Source organism: Schistocerca cancellata, chromosome 9 (genome assembly GCF_023864275.1).
Source record: "Schistocerca cancellata isolate TAMUIC-IGC-003103 chromosome 9, iqSchCanc2.1, whole genome shotgun sequence".
Classification (NCBI taxonomy): Eukaryota; Metazoa; Arthropoda; class Insecta; order Orthoptera; family Acrididae; genus Schistocerca; species Schistocerca cancellata.
In genome coordinates this window covers 328,990,493-329,008,529 of record NC_064634.1, presented here as the reverse complement: position 1 = coordinate 329,008,529, position 18,037 = coordinate 328,990,493, and positions in this window count along the sequence as shown.

Here is an 18,037-nt window from a genome sequence, read left to right as displayed (position 1 = left end):
TCTCTTATGAAAAGAATGAGGGAGATCTTGCCCAGTTAGTCCAAGTGACATTCTTGTCAGTTTCGATGTAGTATCCCTGTTCACCATGGTCCCTGTTGAAGAAGCTCTTTTTTACATAGCTGATATGTTTCCTACTGATATAATAGCTTTGTTTCGATTTTGTCTATCCTCGAGTTATTTCCAATATATCAACGTGTTTTATGAACAAATTGATGGGGTGGCCATGGGTAGCCTTCTGAGCCCTGCTATTGCTAATCTGTTTATGGAATTTTTTGAACAACAAGTGCTGCAGTCGGCTAAAGAAAGCCCCTTGAAATGGTACCGATATGTGGATGACACCTCTGTGATATGGAATCATGCTGAAGAGGAATGGAGTGATTTTTTGTTCCACATAAACAGTTTCAATCCAAAGATACATTTCACCATGGAGAAAGAAAGTAATGGACAACTAAATGTTTTGGATGTATTGGTTATTAAATGGGCAGATGGGACTTTAGGGCACAAGGTATATAGAAAAGACACACACACCAATCGTTACCTACATAATGATTCGAATCATCATCCTAGGCAGAAAAGAGGAATCATAAAAACTTTAGTGGACAGGGCTAATAACATGTGTGAGCCAATTTGTTTGAAAGATGAATTGAGCTATTTGTGAATGGCTTTCAAGAGAAATGGGTACACTGACAACGAAATAGATCGAGCACTCCACCATAGAAGAAAAATGTCCGAAAATACATGACAACAACAACTGTTGGCTGGAAAGGTTTTCTTCCATTTATTCATAACATCATGGACTGAATTGAGAAAGTTTTGGCTAAGTTTCAAGTCGAGACAATTTTTCGACCTACCAAGAAAATTAGTGAAAGTTTAAGATCGGTGAAAGATTCATAACACCCCTTAGCTACCCCAGGTGTGTATAAAATTCCTTGTAGTTGTGGCATGGTTTGTATTGTAACAACTAAAAGGAGTGTTAATACCCACCTAACAGAACACAAAAGGAACTGTAGATTGGGACAAATTGACAAATCAGCTGTAGCGGAACACGTTTTCAAGGCCGGTGATCATGAAATAAAATTTAGTGAGACAAACGTGATTGCTAGGACCTCACATTATTATACCCACATGTATAGAGAAGCTATAGAGATCTACAGACATGAAAATAATTTTAATAAAAAAGAAGAAGGATTAAAACTAGACAATATATGGCAGTCGACTTTGTACCAACGAAGTGACAATCGATTACCTGTAATCGAGAGAGATGGCACTAGCCAGAGATAGTTTTAAAGTCGAAAGCACGTGATGAGTGGTGGCGCCATCTAAGCACTCTATATAAGCGGGACCTCCAGTGCCTAGCAGCCAGTCATTGACTCACCTCAGAATATGTTGCTCGCAGTAGGGAACGAAACGTCAGGAAGGAGAAGAAGTTTTATATATGGACCACGGAAATTCAGGTTGGAAGTTTTAATTAATGAAGACGCCAGCCATGAAAGCTTACATGTTATGATTGTAAGAGATCTGCCCTCTATATCACCCTGAAAGTAACTTACAGATTCATAAACAGCAAGGAGACCCTGGTCGAAGGTTGACCACATGTGTCGTGTGTTTGTGAGCTGGGGGAACCAGCTATATTAATATGGCACTGATAGCATGGTCTCTTGTGTCCAATGCTGTGGTAAGGTGTGCACCGGGAGGTGGATGAGCGAGTGTAGTCACATTCAGTTAATTGACCTTGATATTGTCAAATGCAGTTTGCATGGATTTTGTTGGCTAGAGGTGACTTTTACCTGATGTATTATTCCTGCACTGAACTTGGGTCAATGGAAGAGGAGTCTCCATTAAGTGTGGGGTGTGTTTTCTGTAGAAGTTAGCAGCACCTAAAACTCTGCATAATTCTTGGCAAGAGTAATATCTGGTAGGTCTTTTCAGGTGCTGGGCAGATGCCTGAAGTATATGCATGGTAGCTGATGAACATCATATGAATTTGATCATACAATGTAAGCTTTCATGGCCAGTATTGTCTTCACTTAAAACTTCCAGGCTGATAGGCCATGGTCGATGTATAAAACTCTCTCCTGACGTTTCGTTTCTGACTGCAGGAGACATCCTCAGAAGTAAAGCAGAAAACTGCAAAGAGAACTCGAGGAAATGGCTAGGATTTTACGTACATGTAAGCCACCTAAAAGTAATTTGTCGCAGGCTCAAAGGAAAGCACTGAGGGATATAAATGCTGATAAAAACATTATTGTTCTTAATGCAGGTAAGGGTAATGCCACTGTCATACTGAACAGTAAGGACTATCATGCAAAAATCAATGATATTTTGGTTCCCTCCAATTACAAAAAACTCCAGAAAGATCCAACTATGAAGATTTTAAGAATGACAAATTGACTGGTGAAAGCATCTTCATTTGGCTCCAACGATAATAAGCTGCTTTGTAAAGCAGAAGTGTATCCACCTAGACTTTATGGCTTACCCAAAGTTCATAAACAATGGATTCCGTTGAGGCCAATTGTCAGTGCTATAGGCGGACCAACACATGAGTTAGCTAGACATCTTGCCTCAATCCTGCAGCCCTATGTTGGTAGGATGGACAGTCATATTAAAAATTCAGCTCATTCATTGACAAGTTAAAGGAAACGAGCGTGGGCCCGGATGATATCCTCATCAGTTTTGACGTTGTGTCGTTATTTACCATGATTCTGGTAAATGAAGCTATCTTATGCATAGCAGATATTTTTCCTACCGATATTGTGGCATTATTCCGACACTGCCTCACCACAACCTACTTTCAATACAATAATAACTTTTATGAACAGATTGACAGGGTGCCTATGGGCAGTCCTCTCAGTCCTGCTGTGGCTAACTTATTTATGGAGACTTTTGAACAACGGGTGTTGCAGACTGCCAGTAAGGGACCAGCCAGATGGTATCGCTATGTTGATACCACATTTGTAGTATGGACACACGGAACAGATGAGTTGGATGCCTTCCTGACACATTTAAACAGCATTAATCCGAAAACCCAATTCACTATGGAGACGGAAAGGAATGGGCAATTGAATTTGCTGGATGTGTCTGTGATTAAATGACGGGATGGAACGTTGGGCTGTAAGGTGTTTAGAAAGCCCACACATACTGATCGTTATCTACACAAAGATTCAAACCACCACCCTAGAAAAAAGGGGTGTATTGAAAACTTTAATAGACAGGGCATACAAACTTTGTGAACCTGTTTACTTAAAAGATGAGATTGAACATCTACGGTCAACTTTCGTGAAGAATGGATATTCTAGCAAGGATATAGATTGAGCACTTCGCTCTAGGCAGAGAATCAGGAGTAACAACGAACAACAGTCGCCCAAGGGCAAAGTTTTTCTTCTGTTCATTAGTACGATCACAGATTGCATTGGGAAAGTTTTAGGCAAGTATGAGGTGGAAACTATTTTCAGACCCACCAGGAAAATAAAAGAATTTTTAAGGTCAGCAAAAGATGCACGACACTCTTTGGCTACACCGGGGATATATAAAATTCCTTGTACTTGTGGACAGGTTTACATCGATAGCACAAAGAGAAGTGTGAACACCTGTCTTGTTGAACATAAGAGGAATTGCCGCCTGGGTCACATGGATAAATCGGCCGTAGTGGAACATGTTTACCAGGAAGGTGATCATGAAATAAAATTCAGCGATACGAGCGTCATATCAAAAACCTCGCATTATTATGCACACTTGTAAAGAGAGGCTATTGAGATTGATAAACATCCTAATAATTTTAACAGGAAAGATGAAGGTGTTAAACGGGAAAAAATTTTGATGTCAGCGTTGCACCGCAAAGCGTGACGATCGATTACTTTCAATCGAGAATGTTGGCATTACCAGAGACAGTCTCATAATAGACACCATGTGATGGACAGTGGTGCCCTCTGTACTGTCTATATAATCAGCGCTTCCTCGAGTTCTCTTCGCAGTTCGCCGCTTTACCTCCGAGGATGTCTCCCACAGTCGGAGACAAAATGTCAGGAGAGAGTTTTATACTTCGACCATGGCCAATCAACCCAGAAGTTTTAAGTGAAGATCATATGAATTTGTCATAATTGACATTTGTTGTCATTAATGACAACCCCATGGGTAGCTAGTTGTCAAAAGCTTGTTGTAGATGTGAATCACACTCTTCTGCTGAAGGTAAGAGTATAATGATATTATCTAGATAGGCTTAAAAATGATAAATTAAACAAGGCACTGTTGATAAAACATTGCCATGTTTGTGCAGCATTTTTTAATCCATAAGGCATGTACAAAAACTCAGAGACCAAAATGCATAATGATTGCTGTCTTCAGTATGTCCTCTTCTGCCTTAGGAATCTGGAGATATACTTTTTTACAATCTACTACGCAGAAAATTGTGGCACCAGCTAGTACATGTGAGAAGTCCTGTAGACTTATTAGACTACACATATTAGACTACACTCACTAAACTTGCATGTATCCCTTCCATCCCACCATTTGACACTACACTTCCTAATATATGAAGACCTTTCCTCTTGCTCGCTTATAATGTTACGCGTCAATGCAATGAAACCTGTGCTATGTCTATCATATACTGCCTACATAAAGTAATAGCATGTGGCACAAACTCATTTAATACAATGATTGGAGGCAAAAGACTAGAGCCTACCTGGACAATTTCAGACCAGTCTCATCATCCACCCTTTGGCTCTATACTTACTCTGTCTTCATCTACCCCCTTCATGTTTCAGATAAATGTTTCAGACTTCCTCCCCAAGGACATATCAATGAAGCATGCTGATGAAAATCTTGTAATTTCCATGCAGTATGAATACAGGAAATCTGGAGCCAGCAGAGTTTCACATCACTACCTCCACACCTCTCCTATATTCTCTGAACTAAACACAGAGGAGATGATGTCCTGTCTAACTACAGACTGCTCCCTGATCATCACTGGCATTGCTGTTCTGGCAACAGCAGACAATGGCACCATATCACCCAACACTCCACCCACATTGGCTTCGCTGATGCTGTCACATCAGTCCCAGCTACTTCATGTTATGAGTGTGGTCTCCAGTTCCTGTCCACCTCCAAGACTATGTCTCGGCATCACTGCAGTCACAACACTACCATCGCCTAATGCCATTGATTCACCACCTTGTGCCACTTTGCCTCCTCCTGTGCTCCTCACTATGGAAGGGAAAGGGGGGGGGGGGGTGAAGGGAGGATTCTCTGTGGTGACATAGCGACTATTTATCATTTCTCACTGTAACTATCGATATTGCTGCCCTAAGCAGCAGCCAGCAGTAATGTCTTTGACTGTGGTTTTAGTTTGGTATTACCTCTGACTTGAGTTTCTTGGTATATTGTCTACTCAATAGTGATGTGTATTATTCCATATAGGTGCCTATCAGTACACCACATCCTACATACTCAACATGCATTTAAATCATGCAGTTCACACACTGATTCTTAAGCAGTTATCAATGCACAAAGTCCTCAGAACACTGATGAAACCAGTTTAAGTGAAACAAAACCAAATATGGAATCATTTGCCTCACCCAATATAGTGGATGCAAGCAGAACTCAATCAGAATATGAACAACATATTTACAATGCAAGTCAGAGAGTGCAATACACACAAAAAGTTGTAATTAGTAGCACAAAATTGGAGAAACAAGTTTCTGATAATTATGAAACAAAAACAAACTTTGAAGATAAGAGTACTCCAAGTGGCCTGGTAACGAGCTGAGGTCATGTTACCAGAAGTCCCTATGTGAGTTCTGCCCCTCTGCGATAATGGATTTAAGGAAAGCACGAGAAACCTAAAGTGGTATGACCCAACACTCATTTGAAATCACCACCTGTAGAATGTGGGTTCAGTGTGATAACCACATGGTTTATATCTACACCTCTACTCTGCAATTCACGTTTAACTGCTCTGTAAATGGTTCATAGAACCATCTCAGAGTATTTCTCAACCATTCCACTATTGTATAGCACATGGAAAAATGAACACTCAAGTCTTTTTGGGCAGACTCTGATTCCTCTTATTTTATCACCTTGGTCATTTATCCCTGTACAAGTGGGAACTGACAAAACATTTTTGCATTTGGTTTAAAGAGTTAGTGACTGGTATTTTGTGAAAAGATCTCATTTCATTGAAGAATATCTTTGTTTTAATGGTTGTCACCCCAATTCCCTTATCATATGTGTGACACTTTCATTCCTATTTCACAATAGAACAAAATAACTTGCACTTATTTGAACTATTTTGATGTGTTCTGTCAGTCCTATCTGGTAAGGATCTCATACAGCACAGTAATAATCTAGCAGAGGATGAACAAGTGTAATGTAGGTAGTCTCTCTAGAAGACCTGTTTCATCATCTAAATGTACTGCCAATAAAATAGTCCTTGGTTTGCCTTCACCCACAACATTTTCTATGTGATCACTCCAATTTAAGTTGTTTGCAGTGGTAATTACTAGGTATTAAGTCAAAATGACAGCCTCTAAATTTTTGTGATTTATCTTGTAACTGAAATGTAATGGATTTTGTTTTGTACCCATGTGGTTGACCTCTCACTTTTCATTACTGAGATAATTGTCACTTTTTGTGTCTCACAGATATCATGTCTTAGCGGGTTTGATCATCTGATTACCTACCTAGAAGTTAAATGACAGCATAATCTGCAAAAAATCTAAGAGAGCTGCTCCGATTGTCTTTTAAATCATGTATTTTAATTAGGAATAGCAGGGGGCCTTTAGCACTTACTTGTAGAATGTCAGATATCACTTCTATTTTCCATTTGTTATTAGGTACTGTTATTTCTTGTGAAATACTCCAAAGGCCCTAAATTTGAGTAGAAGTGTCTTGTGATGAGCAGTGTCAAAAGCTCTCTGAAGATCTAGAAATAAGGAATCAGTCTGAGATCCCCATCAATAGCATTTATTACTTTGTGTGAAAAAGGAGCAAGTTGTTTTTCTCAAAAACAATATTTTCTGGATCCTTGCTGACTGTATGTCATTAGTGACATGGGCCTGTAATTCTGTGGATTACTTCTATTTCATTTCCTGAGTACTGTGCAACCTTTGCAACCATAAAGTCTTTTGATACAGATCTTTTGTCAAGTGAGTGGTTGTATATGATTACTAAGTATGGGGCTATTGTATGAATATACTCTGAAACCATTATTGGTATGCCATCTGGACTGCAAGGCTTGCTCTAAGTTTCTTCCTTGTGTCAAGGTTATCTACTTTTAAGTCACTCAGTGTTAGCAGTTGCTCTCAATTCGAATTTTAGAATATTTACTACCTCAGTTGTAGAATGGGGAAGGGAGTCAATTATGGCTTTATGGAAGATAACTCAGTGGCATCCTGATTTAGGGAAATGACAGGAAACCTACAACAGGACAATCTGATGCAGCTTTGAACTCTGCACCTTCGAGATGCAAGTCCAGTGTGTTAATCTCTGTGCTACCACACTTAGAAAGAGAAGCACAGATGGCCTAATGAAATGATTTAGGAACCTCATATAGATCTCAAAAGCAGAAGAGTCGAACATGGAGATGAACCCTGTTCCTCCACTGAGCAAGGTGGCACAATGGTTAGCACACTGGACTCACATTCAGGTGGACAGTGGTTCAAACCCACATCTGGCCATCCTGATTTAGGTTTTCTGTGTTTATCAGTGGAATATTTCCTGAATGGTTGAAATATGCTGAAGTTAAGCCACTGTTTAAGAAGGGAGATAAAGAAATAGCATCAAATTTCTGTCCAATTTCACTGTTGCCAGCATTCTCAAAAATTTTAGAAAAAGTAATGTATCATCAGCTTTATAACAATCTTATCTCAAATAGCATACTGTCAAAGTCACAGTTTGGATTTCTAAAGGGTTCTGATATTGAGAAGGCTATCTACACTTACAGTGAAAATGTGCTTAATTCATCAGACAAAAAATTGCAGGCAACTGGTATATTTTGTGATCTGTCAAAGGCATTTGACTATGTAAATCACAATATCCTTTTAAGTAAGATCGAATATTATAGCATAACTGGAAATTCTGCAAAATGGTTCAAATCTTATATCTCTGGCAGGAAACAAAGGGTGTTATTAGGAAAGAGACATGTATCAAGCTATCAGGCATCATCCAACTGGGAACTAATTACATGTGGAGACCCACAAGGTTCCATTTTGGGGCCCTTACTTTTTCTTGTGTATATCAATGACCTTTCATCAGTAACATTACCAGATGCCAAGTTCATTTTGTTTGCCGATGATACAAACATTGCAATAAATAGCAAATCAAGTGTAGTCTTAGAAAGATCAGCTAATAAAATATTTGTGGACATTAATCACTGGTTCCTAGCCAATTCTTTGTCACTAAACTTTGAAAAAACACACTACAAGCAGTTCAGAACTTGTAAGGGGTGTCCCATGAGTATATGCCTAACATACGATGACAAGCAGATAGAAGTGGACAGTGTTAAATTCTTGGGATTACAGTTTGACAATAAATTCAACTGGGAGGAGCACACCACAGAACTGCTGAAGCATCTTAACAAATCTCTATTTGCAATGCGAATTGTGTCAGACATATGGGATGTAAAAATGAAAAAGCTGGCATACTATGCTTACTTTCATTCCATAATGTCATATGGGATTATTTCTTGGGGTAATTCATCAAGTCAAGCTAAAGTTTTCTGGGCAAAAAAATGTACAGTAAGAGTTATATGTGGTGTGAACTCAAGAACACCCTGCAGAAGCCTGTTTAGGGAACTAGGGATACTAACTATTATTTCCCAACATATTAATTGCTTAATGAAATTTGTCATTAAAAATATATCACTTTTTCAAACCAACAGCTCAGTTCATGAATCAGTACTAGAAATAAGAATAATCTTCACAAGAATTAAAAGTCACTTAGTCTTGTACAAAAAGGTGTGCATTATTCAGGAACACACATTTTCAATAACTTTCCAGCAGCCATAAAAAGGTTAACAACCAATGAAATTCAGTTTAAGAGAAGCCTAAAGGATTTATTGGTGGCCAACTCCTTCTACTCCATTGATGAATTTCTAAGTAGAACTAACTGATTTGTGTGTGTGATATTATAACTTCATGACTTCTGCACAATTTCAGTGCAGTAATGTGTTGTTCATTGTAAATGTGTATTACACGTTTATTACTTTATAAATAAATAAAAAACTTGTTTATTTTAAATTCAGTGCATTAGTATTTGTAAAATGTCTCTTTCATATAGTGTTCATTAAAAAAAATGATGATCATTCCACTTGGGACCTGTGGAATGGTACATTAGCTTATTTGTGTTAGTTGTAAATATTTGTCATGTATTGTTGTTTTTCTGACATGTTCCACATCCTGGAGGACCTCCTCACTACAGATCCATTGGAATGAAAGTTAATCTAATCTAATCTAATCCCTAAATTGCTTCAGGCAAATTCTGGGATGGTTCCTTTGAGAGAGCATGGCCAACTTCCTTCCCCAACCTACCCTAATCCGATGGGACTGATGACCTCATTGTTTGGTACTTTGGAGTATGTATCCAGCTGCCACATCACTTCACTTCCACACTGTGATGCACCTTTTATCTGTACCATAGCAGAATTATCTCTGTGTGAAATGTTGAACATCTACTCTTCTGACAATGTACGACTCTGTTTTACAGGTTTGTAACTGATTATTTCTGTTCAAGAAAGTCTCTATATGATAGGAGTTTGGAGAAAAAACTTTGGAAGAATGACATGCTTATATGTCTGCAAGACATGTTATTAATCTATTTTTAACTTCAGTCTCTATGGGAACAACAAGCAGGATCCAGAAGTGCACACACAAATTCAGTGCCAAAAACAGTTCTTGTAGAGTCCAAGACATTGAGATTTTTCAGCATTTCTTTTACGTTTTATCTAGCAGCCCAACTTTGAATTGAATCTGATATACAGATCCCAAACACTCAAGCAGCACTCTAGAACAGGTCATATTAATGTCCTGTATGTGGTCTCCTTCACTTTCCTAAAATTCTCCCAATAAACTAATGTCTTCCATTTGCCATCTGTACCACAATCATCCCACATTCACTCCATTTCATCTTGCTTTGCAACATCACATCTGTATGTTAAAACAAAGTGACTGTGTTGAGAGGACACCACTAATGCTGTATCTCAATACTAAAGGTTTGTTTTTCCTATTCATCAACATTAAGTTACATTTTTCCACATTTAGAGGCTGCTACCATTCATCACACCAATTAGAAATTTTGTCTAAGTCATCTTGTATCCTCCTACAGTCACTCAACTTTGACACCTTGCCACACATCACAGCATCACCAGCAAACAACCACAGACTGCTGCCCAACCTGTCTGCTAAATCATTTGTGGATATATGGAATGTGTGCCTTTTCTGCTGATGTACTGTTCCTAATCTATTATTTACAGAAACATTTCTACACATCTTTCTTGCAATTACAGCCCCAGATTTACACCTGGTAACCAAAATTTGAACTAATTTTTTCCATCATTATCCAGTTCCACATTAATGTATTTCAATATCTACCAAGTTTCACTGCCATATTATGTTTGCAGTAGACGCTAGACCACTATGAGTAGCTGCACTTTAATTACAACTGCCCATTATGGGTTATATAATGGGTTAATTTTGCAGGACATATATGGACACTGTCTTCAAAATGTGTTGCATATAGATTTAGGAGTAAGTAAATATAGTGTGGGTAATCTGCACATTGTCAGTTATGTTGTCTCAAAACAGTTTCCTAATTAAATGCTTGACTTATGGCATTAAACCTCCTAATGAGTGAATTATGATCAAATTTTAAAATTCTGTCAATAATTTTATAAAATACTGAAACCATATTTTTATTACCCCTGGAAGCAGATATGCAGCACACAATTACAGCGATACCCAGTATGCATAGTGTTTTGAAGAAATATTAAATGCAAACTTGTTTGCGAGTTTCATCATATGGATGTATCTGTACCTGCCATTCACTGTATCTAGAAGCTCATGTGATGGATCCACTTCATATACCATGCATTGTAAGTGTAACAACAGCAGTGAATCACTAATCAGACAGTTGACAGAAAATCAAAAGAGATTATAGTACTATATTAAGTACACAAGTGGCAAGATGCAACCAGTACCTTCAGTACACCACAGCAAAGGAAATGTTATTGATGACAGTGCCACCAAACCAGAGTTATTCCTTCATGAAAGAAGACAAAATAAATATTTCAGTATTTGAAAGAACACCTGCCAATTTGAGAAATTAAATGAAGATATCCTCAGTGTAGATGAAGCAGCTTGAAGCACTAAATAAAGGCAAGGCCTCTGATCCTGACTGTTTACTAGTTAGATCCCTTTCAGAGTATACTGATGTAATAATTCTATACTCTGAATCACAAAAACACTCACTTGTCAAAATTTCCATAACTAAAGACTGTAAAATTTCACAGGTCAACCAATACTCAAGGAAGGAATTTAGAGTAACCTGCTGAAATGCACACCCATATCACTTGTGTCTATTCATAGTAGCATATTGGAACATACACTGTGTTAAGACATTATTAATTACCTTGAAGAAACCACTTTATTGTCACAAAATCAGCATGGATTCAGAAATACTATTTTTATGAAACACAACTGGCTCTTTATTGACATTAAATTTCTGTTACACAATAAATCACAGATATGTAAAGGTTGTCACTTCCATTAATATACAGAAATTAGAATTAAAGACAACTCAGTTGGAATGATCACGTAGATACTGTTGTGGGAAAGGCAAACCAAGGTCTGCTTTATTGGCAGAATGCTTACAAGATGCAACAAGTCTACTAAAAGGCTGCTTACATTATGCTTATTTGTCACCTACTGGAGTATTGCTGTGTAATATGGCATCCTTACCAGATAGGATTGATGGAGAATATCAAGAAAGTCTAAAGAAGGGCAGCTCTTTTGTGGAGTTGAGAATTGGGGTGGTAGAGTCACAGATATGATGTGTGTGTGAGCAGTGGCAATCATTAAAACAAAGTCATTTAGCATTGCTGTAAGATCTTTCTGTGATATCCCAATCACCAACTTTTTCCTTTGAATGCGAAGATATTTTCTCGGCAGCCTACAGAGGGAGAAATGACCACCATTAGAGAAATCTCAACTTGCACAGGAAGATTTAAGCATTCATTTTTCCCATGCCCTGTTAGAGTTGAATAGCAGAAAAATATCTGTCAGTATAGGTTATCTGTCTTGAGCTGACTGCAATCTAATTAAAAGGAATTACAAAAAGACTTTCTTCACTTTTATTTACAAAGCATCTTCTGTGTTATTGGTGTTTCTTTACACGCTAAGCATCTTCTGCGGTATTCTGTAAATTGGGTACACACGTTTGTACATTTGATTGTTTTAGGTTAAAAACAGCATTTTCTTTATAAAGTTGGTCTGAAAGCCACTTACGGTGTTTCTGTACATAGACTGCTCCTTCCCTTCTTGCTAGCAGTGGTTGGGGGCTTCATTTCACATCTGCATTTGGCAGTTTTTGGCATTTTGCGTTATTTCCTGCACTGCACTATTTACAATTGACTTTCTTAACTGTTTTTCATTCATCACTGCCACAATGTGGAGGGAGGAAGGGAGGGAGGGGGGATTGTCTTGTATGTAGGTAGAGACGTGAGAGGAGTGGGGGTGTGAGGGGGAGGGAGGAAAGACAGGGATGGCCTGGACAGTGATTATAGAACAGATCTGGGAGGAAATGGTATTGGTAAATGGAGCCTGTGGTTATATGTGTACTTTTAATGTTATATTAAGTGGTCAAACAGTTTAAAGAGTGTGTGGTTTGCCAGACTGATCTGATCATTTATGAGTTGTTCCTTTTCTGTTATGGTTTTTTGGATGTGGTGTTTTTTGTTGTTTATCCACATGATTTCCATGACTGTGTCTGGTTGTAACTTTACGTTTGTGTTCACATAACTGTTTTGTAGAAGTTGAATGATTTGTCGTATTCTTCCATGCTCCTACATGTTCTTTGTATCTGGTGTCAAATATCCTCCTGGTCTGAACTATGTATCTTCCATCACATGTGTTGCATTTCAGTTGGCATATTCCTGATTTCTGATACAGATCAGTTTTTCATATTGTTTTTGGGAAGTATTTCTGAATTGAGTTGTTTGTTTGGTGTGCTATTTTTATGCCTTGTTTTTTGAAAATATTGGATATTCTGTGTGTATTTGTGGTTGTATGTCATTGTGTACCATCTTTTACTTTGTTTCTTTCATGCTGTGTTTCTATTCTTGTATTTTGTGTATTTGTTTGTTTGTGATTTTGTCCTTGTCTTGGTGATAGTTGGGTGTTTGTATTAGTAGAGAAATAGTTTGAAATTTGTTCCTAAAACCCTCTGCCAGGCACATAAAAATGAATTGCATGGCATTGCTATAGATTTGGAGCATGATGACAGTATACTTGCTTCATCTGGCATATTTTCTACCCCTTTCCCTTATGACTTATTTTCTATTCATCTAGTTCTTGCCCTTGCACAATATGTAATTATGCAATTTCTTCCTCACATCTTTTTGAAATTCCATTGACAGCATAGTCCCTTAATTATTTGCATTTTATATTTATACTGCATAGCTTTGTTTCCCCCCATGACCTTATCATTGGTGGAGAGGCTTGCGTGCCTCAGCGATACAGATAGCTGTACCATAGGTGCAACCACAATGGAGGGGTATCTGTTTAGAGGCCAGACAAACGTGTGGTTCCTGACAAGGGGTAGCCTTTTCAGTTGTTGCAGGGGCAGTCTGGATGATTGACTGATCTGGCCTTGTAACACTAACCAAAACAGCCTTGCTGTGCTGGTACTGTGAATGGCTGAAAGCAAGGGGAAACTACAGCTGTAATTTTTCCCAGGGGCATGCAGCTTTACTGTGTGGTTAAATGACGATTGTGTCCTCTTGGGTAAAATATTCCGGAGATAAAATAGTCCCCAATTTAGATCTCCAGGCGAGGACTACTCAGGACGATGTTATCAGGAGAAAAAAAACTGGTGTTCTACAGATAGGAGCGTGGAATGTCAGATTCCTTAATCAGACAGGTAGGTTAGAAAATTTAAAATTTAGAAATGGAAATGGATATGGATATGTTAAAATTAGATGTAGTGGGAGTTAGTGAAGTTTGGTGAGAGGAGGAACAAGACTTCTGTTAATGTGAATACAGAGTTATAAATAAAAAATCAAAATAGGGGTAATGCAGGAGTAGGTTTAATAATGAATAGGAAAATAGGAATGCAGGTGAACTACTACAAACAGCATAGTAAATGCATTATTTTGGCCAAGATTGACACGAATCCCACACTTACCACAGTTGAAGAAATTTATATACCAGCTAGCTCCGCAGGTGACTAGGAGAATGATGAAATGTCCGATGAGATAAAAGAAATTATTCAGATAGTGAGGGGAGACAAAAATTTAATTGTCATGGGTGACTGGAACTCGATAGTAGGAAAAGGAAGAGAAGGAAACATAGTAGGTGAATATAGAATGGGAGTAAGGAATGAAAGAGTAAGCTGCCTGGTAGAATTTTGCATAGAGCATAACTTAATCATAGCTAACACTTGGTTCAAGAATCATAAAAGAAGGTTGTATACATGGAAGAGGCCTGGAGATACTGGAAGGTTTCAGATTGATTATATACTGATAAGACAGAGATTTAGGAACCAAGTTTTAAATTGTAAGACATTTCCAGGGGCAGATGTGGACTCTGACCACAATCTATTGGCTATGAACTGTAAATAAACTGAAGAGACTGCAAAAAGGTGGGAATTTAAGGAGATGGGACCTGTATAAACTGCCAGAACCTGAGGTTGTAGAGAGTTTCAGGGAGAGCGTTAGGGAATGATTGAAAGGAATGGGGGAAAGAAACACAGTAGAAGAATGGGTAGCTTTGATGGATGAAATAGTGAAAGCAGCAGAAGATCAAGTAGGTAAAAAAATGAGGGCTAGTAGAAATCCTTGGGTAACAGAAGAAATGATGAATTTAATTGATGAAAGGAAAAAATATAAAAATGCAGTACATGAAGCAGGCAAAAAGGAATACAAACGTCTCAAAAATGAGAGACAGGAAGTGCAAAATGGCTAAGCAGGGATGGCTAGAGGACAGATGTAAGGATGTAGAGGCATATAGGAGTAAGACAAATACTGCCTACAGGAAAATTAAAGAGACCTTTGGAGAAAGGAAAACCAGTTGCATGAATATCAAGAGCTCAGATGGAAACCCAGTTCTAAGCAAAGAAGGGAAAGAAGAAAGGTGGAAGGAGTATATAGACTGTCCATATAAGGGTGATGTACTTGAGGACAATATTATGGAAATAAAAGAGGATGTAGATGAAGATGAAATGGGAGATGTGATACTGCTTGAAGAGTTTGACAGAGCACTGAAAGACCTAATTTGAAACAAGCCCCTGGGAGTAGATGACATTCCATTAGAACTACTGACAGCCTTGGGAGAGCCAGCCCTGACAAAACTACCATCTGGTAAGCAAGATGTATCAGACAGGCAAAATACCCTCAGATGTCAAGAGGAATATAATAATTCCAATCCCAAAGAAAGCAGGTGTTGACAAATGTGAAAATTACCAAACTATCAGTTTAATAAGTCATGGCTGCAAAATACTAACACAAATTCTTTACAGACGAGTGGAAAACCTGGTAGAAGCCGACATCGAGGAAGATCGGTTTGGATTCCATGGAAATGTAGAAACACACGAGGCAATAATGACCCTATGACTTATCTTACAAGATAGATTAACACCTTCGCTGCAGCATCGGTGCAGGCACGCAACTCTCCAGTGCGGCCCGGCAACGCTCGAGTGCGGGCTGGTGACACACTGAAACAGCAGGTACCGCTCACAGCCAACACACCTAAGCACACCTGAGCTACAGGCTGATGTCAAGACCTTGTAAGATCTGTAGGATCATGTTCTATAATGACTTGATGACACTGTATATGCATTACTTCAAATAAGCTTCAACTGTATTGTGCTCATGTTTTAAAGTCTGTTTACTGTCTGATACCTATAGTGGTTACAGGCATCATTCAAATGTTCATGATTTGTTGATAATGTAACAAAAAATACAATTCAAACAAGCAACAAATTCAATGCATTCAGTAAAAATTTGGATTCAAAAATGCAAATTATTAAGAAGGGAAAAAAGGAAAAAAAAGGAAAATGGAAACTGGATTCATTTGAAATTATATTTACTTCAAATGTGCATTTTTAAGACTGACTGATAGAGGTTGTCAATTTAGTAGCATGTTTGCTCCTGGTATGAGATAATTATCCATCTACATTTATCACAGACGCCCAGAGGATGCTTGCATGTGTAGAAATTAGTAAGCCAAACACACCCTACATGGAGGCTTATCTGATGTCCCCTATCACTTCAATTTCAGTGCTATTAAAACAAATTTAGCACAACAAATTCTTTTGCAAGAAACTGAAGTGAATGCTTTACAACACAATAAGAAATAAATCGACGTAATACAAAAGAAAACCTCATTTTCTGAGTGCTCGTGAAAAAAGCTCTAACTTTTCACGTCATAGGAAGAAACCATGCAATGTCAAAAGAAATAAAGGAATTTGTCTTTGATAATTGGAATTTCCCCAATATTATAACGCTTTTGTTAATTATGGGAAATTATACAGCAGTTCAAGCAGCATTCAGGTTTGTCTGGGCAGGTTGTACACTCCTATGGTGTATCAGTGCTCTTGCTTTGTTACGCGCACTTCTTACACCGCTTCCTCATAACTTGCTTCTTCCCTGCAGTAGCTTCCCACTTTTGCACAATGTGTGTTTGTGATTTTTCTTGCTCAAATGCAAAATATTTTCAGCATGACTGTTTCTCCCATATCTCCACTACTTTCTGTGTTCACAGTGCACTTATTTATGAAACCATCTGGATTGTATATCTGCATGTACATCTTAATGTCATTTATTACATTTGCATTTTATGTATTGTCTAAATGACAATCTTCCTCTCCAAAGAAACATTTATTCCTCTGTTGATAAATCTCTTCCCTGGTAACACACTTGAGACATTCTTGTGTTAAAACAATCCAATATAGGTCATATCTTATATAAAAGATCGTATGGTTTTGTGTTCTCTGAAAGTGGAATTTTTTTTTTTTTTTTTTTTGCAAATTGCAGAGTGTAATATGATCAAATACCGGTCTCTGCTTAGACTCTAATGGCGGTTCTTTCTTTCAGTAGTCTAATAATTATGGATATTTAACGTTACCCATATGTAACGAAACACCCAGGAAAACTATTAATTCACCTATACTTAGAAGTTTCCATTTACAGATCCTAGATCCCTCTTTTGTATTTTTGCTCAGCATTATCGTTCATTTCGTCAACTACAAGTTGCAACAATTTGTCTGTTACCAATAATCTGAAGAAATCCTTAGGGAAATTGCCAGCAGGATGAATTTGCAAAACTACTTCCTTCATAAATGGGTGATACTGCATATTATGTGGTTCTTTATGCCAGGACTCACCTGGATTATCTCTGACAGGTCGGGATCTTTTTCATTGTCGATTTTCACACAAACATCATGATCTGTGTCATCAGATTCACGAAACAGATTCGAAAGCTATGCTTCCAGCTATCATCACTCTGCAATTCTTTTGCAGCCTCTGAATGACAATATCTGTGGTATGCCTCGTCCTCACTACACAGAAAATCATTGTCATCTAGTACACTAAGTAAGTGTCCCTCTGTCAATTTAACACTTTTCCTGCTACTTTTCACATTGGAAGGTCCAGGTGTCTGTTCATTATCCACCGTTACGAAGAACATACGTTTGATAACTGACCACACAAAACAAAAGTTTACACGCTTAGATGCTGCAACTAGACTGAGTAATCTGACAGTGAGCGCGGACGCTTATCAGCATCAGCCGCACTGGCTCATGGCTTGTGGTGATGCTTATAAGTGTCAGCCGCAGC